Raw genomic sequence first — 9,587 nt, forward strand, 5'->3', positions numbered from 1 at the left:
CAACGTCTATGCAACGTCCCTGCACAATGAACACTCTATGCACACTCCCTGCACGGTCAGTCTATGCAACGTCTATGCAACGTCTATGCAACGTCCCTGCACAGTACCATATGAACACCGGCTACTAGCCGGCTACTAGCCGGCTAGTAGCCACTTTTGTAATAACAGCTCCTCAACTTCACATTAACAACCGGCTACTAACCGGCACTTGAAAAGTGGTCACTAGCCGGCTACTAACCGGCTACTAGCCGGCTAGTGACCACAAAGTGGCTACTAACCGGCTACTAAGCGGTCACTAGCCGGCTATTAGCCGAGCTCTAAAGCAGACCTATTAGTAGCCGGTTCTAAACCGGCTACTAGCCGGCACTTGAAAAGCGGTCACTAGCCGGCTACTAACCGGCTACTAACCGGCTAGTAACCACCAAGTGGCTACTAACCGGTCACTAGCCGGCTTTTCGAGTGCCGGCTAGTAGGTCCGCTTAAGAGCCGGCTAGTGACCGGTTAGTAGCCGGTTAGTAGCCACTTGGTGGTTACTAGCCGGTTAGTAGCCGGTTAGTAGCCGGCTAGTGACCGCTTTCTAAGTGCCGGCTAGTAGCCGGTTTGGAACCGGCTACTAGTAGGTCTGCTTTAGAGCTTGGCTAATAGCCGGCTAGTGACCGCTTAGTAGCCGGTTAGTAGCCACTTTGTGGTCACTAGCCGGCTAGTAGCCGGTTAGTAACCGGCTAGTGACCACTTTTCAAGTGCCGGTTAGTAGCCGGTTTGTAATGTGAAGTTGAGGAGCTGTTATTACAAAAGTGGCTACTAGCCGGCTAGTAGCCGGCTAGTAGCCGGTGTTCATATGGTACTGTGCAGGGACGTTGCATAGACGTTGCATAGACGTTGCATAGACGTTGCATAGACGTTGCATAGACTGACCGTGCAGGGAGTGTGCATAGAGTGTTCATTGTGCAGGGACGTTGCATAGACGTTGCATAGACGGTTCTTTTGTTGTTGCATGGACGTTGCATAGACGTTGCATAGACTGTCCGGAGCTAAACGACCAAGTTGCCCAAAGAAATAAGGATAAAAACTCTCTCAGAAAACAAACACTCGCACACAGTGTGAAACATGTATGTAATTAATAAAAATATGCCCTCAAAAAAAGTTAAAACATTTAATTATAAACTAAATCACAGACCTAGGAACACACAATTCATCACTATTTCAATATTTCATAGTTTGATTTTTTGTTTAAAATTGTGTAGCTCAAAACTTTTTAAATTCAAAACCTCAAAATTGTCTCAAAATAGTCCGGTCCATTGGTGCTCAACATATAATTAGTTCCTTATTGATTGTGGTGATTGCAAGATTGTGGTGCATCGTGGTGCTTCAATACTTCGGGAATGCAGTCTTTTCACAGCTGTTGTCCTTGTAGTTGTAAGTCAGAAACTCAATTATAAGTGCCCTGAAATTATTAATGTAAAAATTTGCTGTAAAAAACTTATTTTATCATTAATCTTCAGTGTTGCAAATTAACAACTCAATTTTTATACTGCAATCACTGTGATTATCCAAATTCCCCGTAAAGCTGTACGGATTTGTAAAAGTTGGATTCTATAACTATTATTAATGTTGGCCTCATAAGCCGTTTAATTTGAGAAAGCCCCCGTTGGGTTATAGTATTTGAATATTCATGTTTTAGGGTGCCATTACCTGACCTGATAAACGTTGGTTTCTTTGTCTCACCTTGAATAGACGAAGGAACAGCTCCTTCTTGCGGTGTCTGTATTAGTAGAGGCTCTTACGGGCTTTGTCTGCTAGATACACTAAAATCACCAGACCCATCTTAAAAGACGTATTTTTGACCGTAGAATCGATTAAAAGTGGTTAGAAGTGTTTAAAATGGGGTTACCTGGTTTTATTTTGAAAAAACCGATTTTTGGCCCCAAAAATGGCCATTTTTTGAGGTTTTTTAGAAATTTCGACAGGTTAATTGAATCGAAAAGCTTAGATATTTTGGGATCTTGTACATTTTTATTTGCCGCACTAGTTAATACCAATTTAATAGGCATACACAAGAGTTTACCTGGTCAAAATTTTTAAAAACCTCCCAAAAAAAACGTTTTTTCGCGCGCTAAATTTTTTCGGCTCTTTACACACCCACAATGAAATATTTTTGCTCACAAAGTGTTTTAATACTGTCCAATAATACTATTTGATAGTTTTTCAGCGTAAAAACAAGTTTCGAAAGCGGAAGAAAAAATTATATTTTTCGTGGTGCTGAGCACTTTGAAATTTTTGGAATAAAATCGAGCGCTACCGTAAAATTTTAGTAACCCTTCCCTGAAACTCATTTAAGTTTTTGTACCGGTAGTGTTTTGTCCTTTTCTGAAGTTCATGCCTTAATTTCATATAATATTGTTTAAAACAGCACAGTAAAGTGTTTTATAACAGTAGAGTGCCATTTCTAATTCTTCAATGTTATATTGTTGAGATACCTTTACTACACTTGGCTGATTACCTTTTGTCAATACAATTTCACCAATTTAGTATTGCATTGCTTATATGACTATTTGGATTTATAATTTATCGATTGTGGGTATGAATTAACTTTTGGTTCACAATCAACAATAAAATGTCTACTGTATGGTACCCTTACAAGATTAATTATAGATCTTTTGACAGGAATGCCTGACTTAAACCCCCTCATCCATCACTCATTCCGTTTTACCTGTTGGATGTGGAGGAACCCTACCACAAACTGAAGTATTGTAAAGGTACCCTTCAGTAGATAAATAGAGCACTGTAAATAATATAGATTAGTTACTGTTATCTTCTCAATGCAATTTTGAATACATGTCAGGAACACCTGACTTAAACCCCCTCATCCATCACTCAATCAGTGTTGCCTGTTGGATATGGAGGAAATCTACACCACAAAGTGGAATATTGTAAAGGCACTCTTCAGTACACATAAAATAGAGCACTGCAAATAATATAGATTAGTTGCTGCTATCTTCTTAACATGATTTTTAATTTATAAATAGTAGTAGAGTAAATGTCAGGAATGCCTGACTTAAACCCCCTCATCCATCACTAATTTCGAATAAATGTATAGATGCTGCATTGAATTCATGAAGATATCATTCGTTTTGAGCAATCATTCCCTTAGCTCCCCCATTCTTTGATTGTTTCAAAGAAGTGGTCAAACTACAATATGTATTGTTTAGTTACATCTATTGCTTGTTATTTAAGCCATTTCATCTCTAGTAGATTCAAATAATTTCTGCAATTCTGAATTATGTTGCTGAACAAACTTGACAATCACCATTAGAAAGAAGGTGACATGTTTATGGACCCAGAACTAGCTAAGACAGCTAAGACTCTGTGTACATGCGAATCACTTCAAGAATCTTCTTGATGAAAGAAGCTTGTGTGGTTTGTTAAAAGACTTCGATCCGCTCACAGCCATGCAGATTAAGACGAATTTAGATCGACATTATTTTGAAACAATGAAAACTCAAATGGTTTGATTTTTAGCTAAGTTACCATAATTATTATAATTAATTAAATACAGGCTGACAATGTTTCATTTCACAAAATGTATCTGAATAATGTAATTTTAACTGAATCTTAAGCTGTTCAAAAAGCTTTGTTAGATGATGTTATCGATGCTGTATAAGTTGAAACCTTTTGATGATGAGAGGTACATGAACAAACCTACACTAAACAATACTACATTCCAGCTTGAAACGAAATGAGTGGAGTTGAACGACGCCTGTTTATCGAAACTACATCAATCAACTTTTCAACTATGTAGGTTATTAATGAAATGAAATGAAATACTACTACTTTGTCGGAACTAAGTCCGATCTACGCCAGATAACCCCCTCCATATATCCCTGTCCCGCATCAGAGTTCACAGTTCCTCTTTTGAGTTTGTCCCAATTTCCTTCAGTAACATAGACAAGTAGCTTTGTCTTGGTCGGCCTTGCTGTGCTCTACAATGCATAGGTTTCCATAAGACTAAATCACTGGCAAGTAGCTCAGGATGTCTGATGCAGTGTCCCGCCATTTTTAGTCTCCTGCTTCGTAACTTGTTTGACAGCCTTGGTAGACTACCATACAAAGTTATATTGCTGACCTTGTCCTTCCATGAGATACCCAGCACCATACGTAGCATCTTTGTGTATGTCCCGTCCAATACAAATGAAATAAATTATTTTTATCACGCTTATATCAACAATCAAAATTAAAAACTTATGGACGTATATCACTCATTATTATGTATCACTCTCTAACATCTTGTCCTCACTACAAATATTACCACTTCTGATATAATAATGTTTTTTTGTGTCTTCTTTGGCTCTGGCATGGCTCCAGCTCAAAATCTTTGGGTGGGTGCAGCTTGGCGCACGGTGGGGGGGGGGGGGGGGGGGGGGGGTGAAGCCCCCTGGAAAATTTTGGAATTTTACTCTCCTAAACATATTTTAATATCTCCAAAACAGTCTCAATTGATTGCAGAAGTCAATTGACCCTTAGTTTTAAATACAAAATTTGACAATTTTTGTGTGAACATTTTCAAATCGTTTGGGTGGGTGCAACACCCTTTGGGTGGGTGCGCACCCACCCGAACCTACACGGTGGAGCCATGCCTGCTTTGGCTATCTGTTTTATTTCCAAGACCAACTGCTGATGGATAACTCGATCTTCAGGTGATCGATCTGGAGAGATGAAAACAGTCTTATGATCTTCACACAGTCTCAGCTTTTTGGCATTTACTAATATCTGATGAACGGTAAGTTAGAATTATCTAGCGAAACTTTGACTGGTCTAGTCTTGTTGGCTGATTTTCTCCCAACCCAGATAGCTTCAAAACGTGGTTTTTCTTCAATCTGCTGAAAAATCACGGTAACTTTATTGCACAGTTCCTCTTCATCAGTCTCCTTCAAACCAAAGATGAGCACATTCCTACTGCGATCCTCTTCCGATACACCATCCTGTACAACCTTTTTTAAATTCTCTTCTGCAAGCACAGGTGCATTTTTAGTCACAGCTTGACTGTATGACTTCATCTCAGCTTGGACAGTGTCTTGAACGGCGGTCTTGACGGTGGAGTGCATGGATTCCAACTGCTTCGATTTAGTTTCCAGAAATTCAGCCTGCAGCTTGATAACAGTACTTTGCGATCGGATAAGATCGCTCTTCAACTCCTCCATATCTTTCTTGTTATCCAGAAACGTACTTACATGATCATCGGTAGTCTGATACGCAGAATACAAATTATAAATGTTTTACTGAAACTGACTTCACTGGTTTTTTGAACGTTTCAACTGAAAACTCAGATTTATTGTCACAGTTCGTAGCTTCCGCGAGTTCAGTGATCCAACCGTTATAGACCTCATACTCTTCAGTAATGTAGCTAGGTAGAATAAACTGACAATCTTTGAAGAGTATCCATTTCCTCCATCGATTACTTGTACTTGTATAAAGTAAAAACACAGTACCAGCAAAATGGCAGTTGTAATGTAGCGATAAAATAGAGATATGAGCTAGTAAAACAAATTTTTTTTAGTAAAACAAATTTTATTTTATACCCACAATCAATTCATATTTAGTTCAAATATTTAAAGTCCAAATATCCATTTCACATAAGTGGTTATATTATAATAAAATAATTTGTGATAAATTAATAAATTAATTTACACTCAAAAATGAACAAAATATACACAATTTTTACCTAGTGCAACACTGGTTCAGCGCGCGGCTGATCGAAAAAGTTTGATTTGATTTACTAACTACAGTGTACAGCGTACATGAAAAAATTACTTACTGAATCCTTTAATACTAGACACATTTTAATTCAGATGTTGTTCAATGAGTTAGCCACAAAAATGTTCAAATTATGTAGGAGGGTAAAGGACACAATTGCTAGTAGTGCTTCTTTGTGCCCGTTGACTACAATGAACATTTTGCGGAGTTTCTCCAGACGGCTTTTATCGGAGTGCGTGTTATTTACTTGGTTATGCACAAGCCAGGCCAACATTTTGTTTTTGTGTCAGCCGTGCTACCAGGTTGCAGAGTATTATAAACACTAAACAATTATACACTATACAAATTTGCTAATACAATATCATGCAGAGTCCGATCTAGCTGCAAACGTCAGACACCACAGTTCAGCCGCCAAGTACCGTTTAAGTGAACACCGAAACACGAGGTTTAGGTGTCATTTTGTAAATCACTTTATGGATGGATAATTCAGTAATTGTTGAAGAAAATTACAGTCACTGCCACCTATAGCGTTATGTCATGGGTCTGATTAACGGCCAAGAATAAACGTACGTGCGCGCTTAAGAAACCCGCGCAAATGTTGAGGTAGGGAGTAGCTGCGGCGCGCTTTTAACATATATTACGTATAGCGCCGTACGGAAACGGCAATATTTAAGTAATTAAGTATTTGTTTACATAAATTCCACGTTTTTATCAATAATCTAGCATGGTCCAAAACTGTTAAAGTTGTCATTATGCCACTCATTATCGAACCTGCTTTGGGCATCTAGAAGAGATCGGTTTAGCCTTGATTTGATTGCTATCAAGATTGCTAGATTATCAACACGTAAAAAAAACTGTAAAACTGTATCATAATATTATTATGCTTTTAACATCATCTGTTGTGATATACATGACAAAGGGTTGGAAATGTACAGTAACCTTACTATATTGCAATTACACAATATTATGTGAACGACCCCTAACCCCTTATCTAAGGCTCTATAAGTATTGAATAATGATAACTGCAGGATTTCAAAATGTACAAGGCATCATATCAAAGATTGCATATGCCCGAAAGAAGGACAAATCCAATTTGGCTCTCTGGATGTATGGAAAGCTCTCAACCTTCCAGAAAAGGACTGTTCAAAGGAACACTTAAATCCCTCCGACAGGTAATTATTATAAATAATAATTTAGTCTACACTTCATTATGTCAAATCACCTACCATAATGAAGAACTAAAATTGTTGTGTTACCGTAACCAAGTTTAATGTGACTCAATTTTGGTGGAACTTTAGAATTTGGACGTTATATCTATCATGTTCATCTTAAATCTCATATTATATACTCAATATTCAATTAAACAGACAAAGATAACCTCTCTAGGCCCTCTGGTGGTGACGTATAAGTGCTTTCTCAGTACTTTCTCTCGCTTTTGGACAAATCCAGTGAGTTAACTTTTTATCAGTGGTCGACCGGGGGCAGGATTCTGACCGGGGCCGGGGAGCCCCAATATAGCCGGGGCCGGGGCTGACCACTGAGAATTGGCCGGGGCCAGGGTTTACCCCCGGAGAATTGCCAATTTTTGGCTGGGGGTTGTGATTTTGGCCAGGGGGCACCGGGCGACCACTGCTTTTTATGTCACGATTTTAAAACTTTATTCATAAGTTTATGAAACATCAAAACTTTGCATGCTCTGCATTATGTAAAGTCAGTCATGCACTAGAGCACAGTTCACATATAATAACCTAATCCAGCCTAGGGGAGGGGGTTTGAAATCGCTTGTGCTAGAGTGATTTATACTCAATAGCTATGTGAAAAGTGGCTCAAGGAGGGGAGACCGACGTAAACAATTTTGAATTGGTAGAAGTTAAGTTTAGGCTTTAATAAAAAACTTCACCGGACCGTTCCAAGCTGCCTACAAAGCTGGCAGGAGCTGTGCCGACCTAGTTTGGGCACAGAGCATGCTCATATCTGTAGTAATGAAGTTCAAGGAGTTTGAATGGAACAAAGTGAGTATTGACATGTCAGCTGCCTTCAATACCATCCGCAGAGGTACAACAATCAGACTACTAGAAGCTGCAGGATGCACCAGAGACGACCTGAGGCTTGTACAATACCTCATGGCTAACACCACTCTAGTAGTCAGAGTGTGTTCTACTGACTCAGAGATGTTCTCTTTCAACATAGGAGCCTCCCAAGGAGACAGCACAGCTGGTAAATTGTTTACCCTCAATCTAGCTGGAGCTGTAGTGCACATAAGAGCAGTCCTCCCCTCAACCCCCAACCCTCCGATAGCTGATAACCACATGCCTCTTGAGTCCGGCTATTCAGACGATGTAGAGGAGATTGGTGAAGATATGGAGGAGTTACAGGATATCTTTCAGATCTCCAAGAATATTCTCAGTGAATGGAGTCTCTTTGTCAATGACACAAAGACAAAGTTTACCAGAGTGTATTTAGAAGAAGTTGGTGCATGTGACGAGTGGGATAATGAACTAAGAGGAAAAGAGGAGTGGAGAAACGAGACGCTTCTTGGTACTAAGCTTCGATCAGAGCAGGATGTTACTAATAGAATGAATAAAGCTTACACCGCCTTCTGGTCATTTGACAAGCTGTGGTGACAGGGATCAGAGAGGAGTCAGATAACTGAGAAGAGAAAGATCAAACTCTACGACTCACTAGTAGTATCAGTACTCCTGTACAACTGCTGCTGCTGGGCCGTACCTCAGCATGTTCTAGAGTCTGTAGATGTTGTTCAGAGGAAGCACCTCAAGCGCATCCTACACATCTATTGGCCTAGCTCAACATCTAACAAGGCCCTCTACGCTCGTACCCAGACCAGGCCCCTTTCCGAGAGAGTGGAAAAGGCACGGTGGACAATGCTAGGTCATGTTCTACGCAGTGACAACGACACGCCTGCCTACCAGTCTCTGTTATTTGCTTCACTAGGATGTCAAACACTAAAGGGACGAGTGGGTAGACACAGGACTAATTTGTATGATATTATTGTGAAAAAGGACCTATTTAAGAGACAAATTTATTTGAAAAATGAAGATGATTTTACCAACTTAGTGAACTTAGCAAGAGATAGAGTAGGATGGAGGAGTTCATTTACTTTGAGACATATTGAACGAATGAGTCTTCGTAAGCGTAAATAGGCCAGCACTTTGCTGAGCCTCTTTAGGTGCTCTTTTGTTTATAGATGTTATTATATATTTAAAGAATATCATTCTTTTACCACATACATAAGACTTTGCCGTAGGGTATACAAAAATGTGACCATTCATCAATTTTCAGAGTGCTGTATCTGTACCCGAATAGAAATAAAGGATTTTAATGACACAGTTTTCTTCCGCTCTGAAAGTGAACGAATTACAAAACAGTCTAGAGAATTCCTCGCCCTGCTGCAGAAGATCAATCCTGGGTTGTGCTCACCAAAGCAAACCTCTTTTTTTGTGTATTCAGTGTCTTGTAACTATGTAAAAGACAACTATAACAGGTTGAGTGGTTTCCTCCTGTTTTACTAACATTTAAAAACATCAGGAGGTGACCGGGATTCCCGGTACCGGGATTGGCAATTTTGAGCTATCCCGGTCCCGGTCCCGGTCAAATGCTGATTTATTTATTTATGATCCCGGTCCCAGTCCCGGTCCCGGTTAATTCGGGATTCTTGGTCCCGGTCCCGGTCCTGGTCTCGGTCAATCACTCAAATTTGCCGGGATTTTGACCGGGATCTTTTACATAATTTCATTCACTGTGATTTTAAGTTTTTCCTTTCATTCATTGTGAATTTCATCTTTAAACATCCTCTGAGCCAAATACAACAATGTTTA

General features: G+C 39.6%; 1 long non-coding RNA gene across 2 annotated transcripts; it reads left to right on the top strand.

The window, feature by feature from the left end:
• Nucleotides 1–4,720: 4,720 nt before the first annotated feature.
• On the top strand, nt 4,721–9,202 carry LOC134811157 (uncharacterized). 2 transcript variants are annotated; one of them, XR_010159764.1, is made up of 4 exons: nt 4,721–4,777; nt 6,780–6,923; nt 7,119–7,199; nt 9,052–9,202. It is a non-coding gene; the product is annotated as an uncharacterized LOC134811157 (long non-coding RNA). The 2 variants fall into 2 exon arrangements; XR_010159763.1 differs by having other exon boundaries at nt 7,138–7,199.
• The last annotated feature ends 385 nt before the right edge of the window (nt 9,203–9,587 follow it).

Source organism: Bolinopsis microptera, chromosome 2 (genome assembly GCF_026151205.1).
Source record: "Bolinopsis microptera isolate Bmic1 chromosome 2, MBARI_Bmic_1.0, whole genome shotgun sequence".
In the NCBI taxonomy this organism is placed as follows: Eukaryota; Metazoa; Ctenophora; class Tentaculata; order Lobata; family Bolinopsidae; genus Bolinopsis; species Bolinopsis microptera.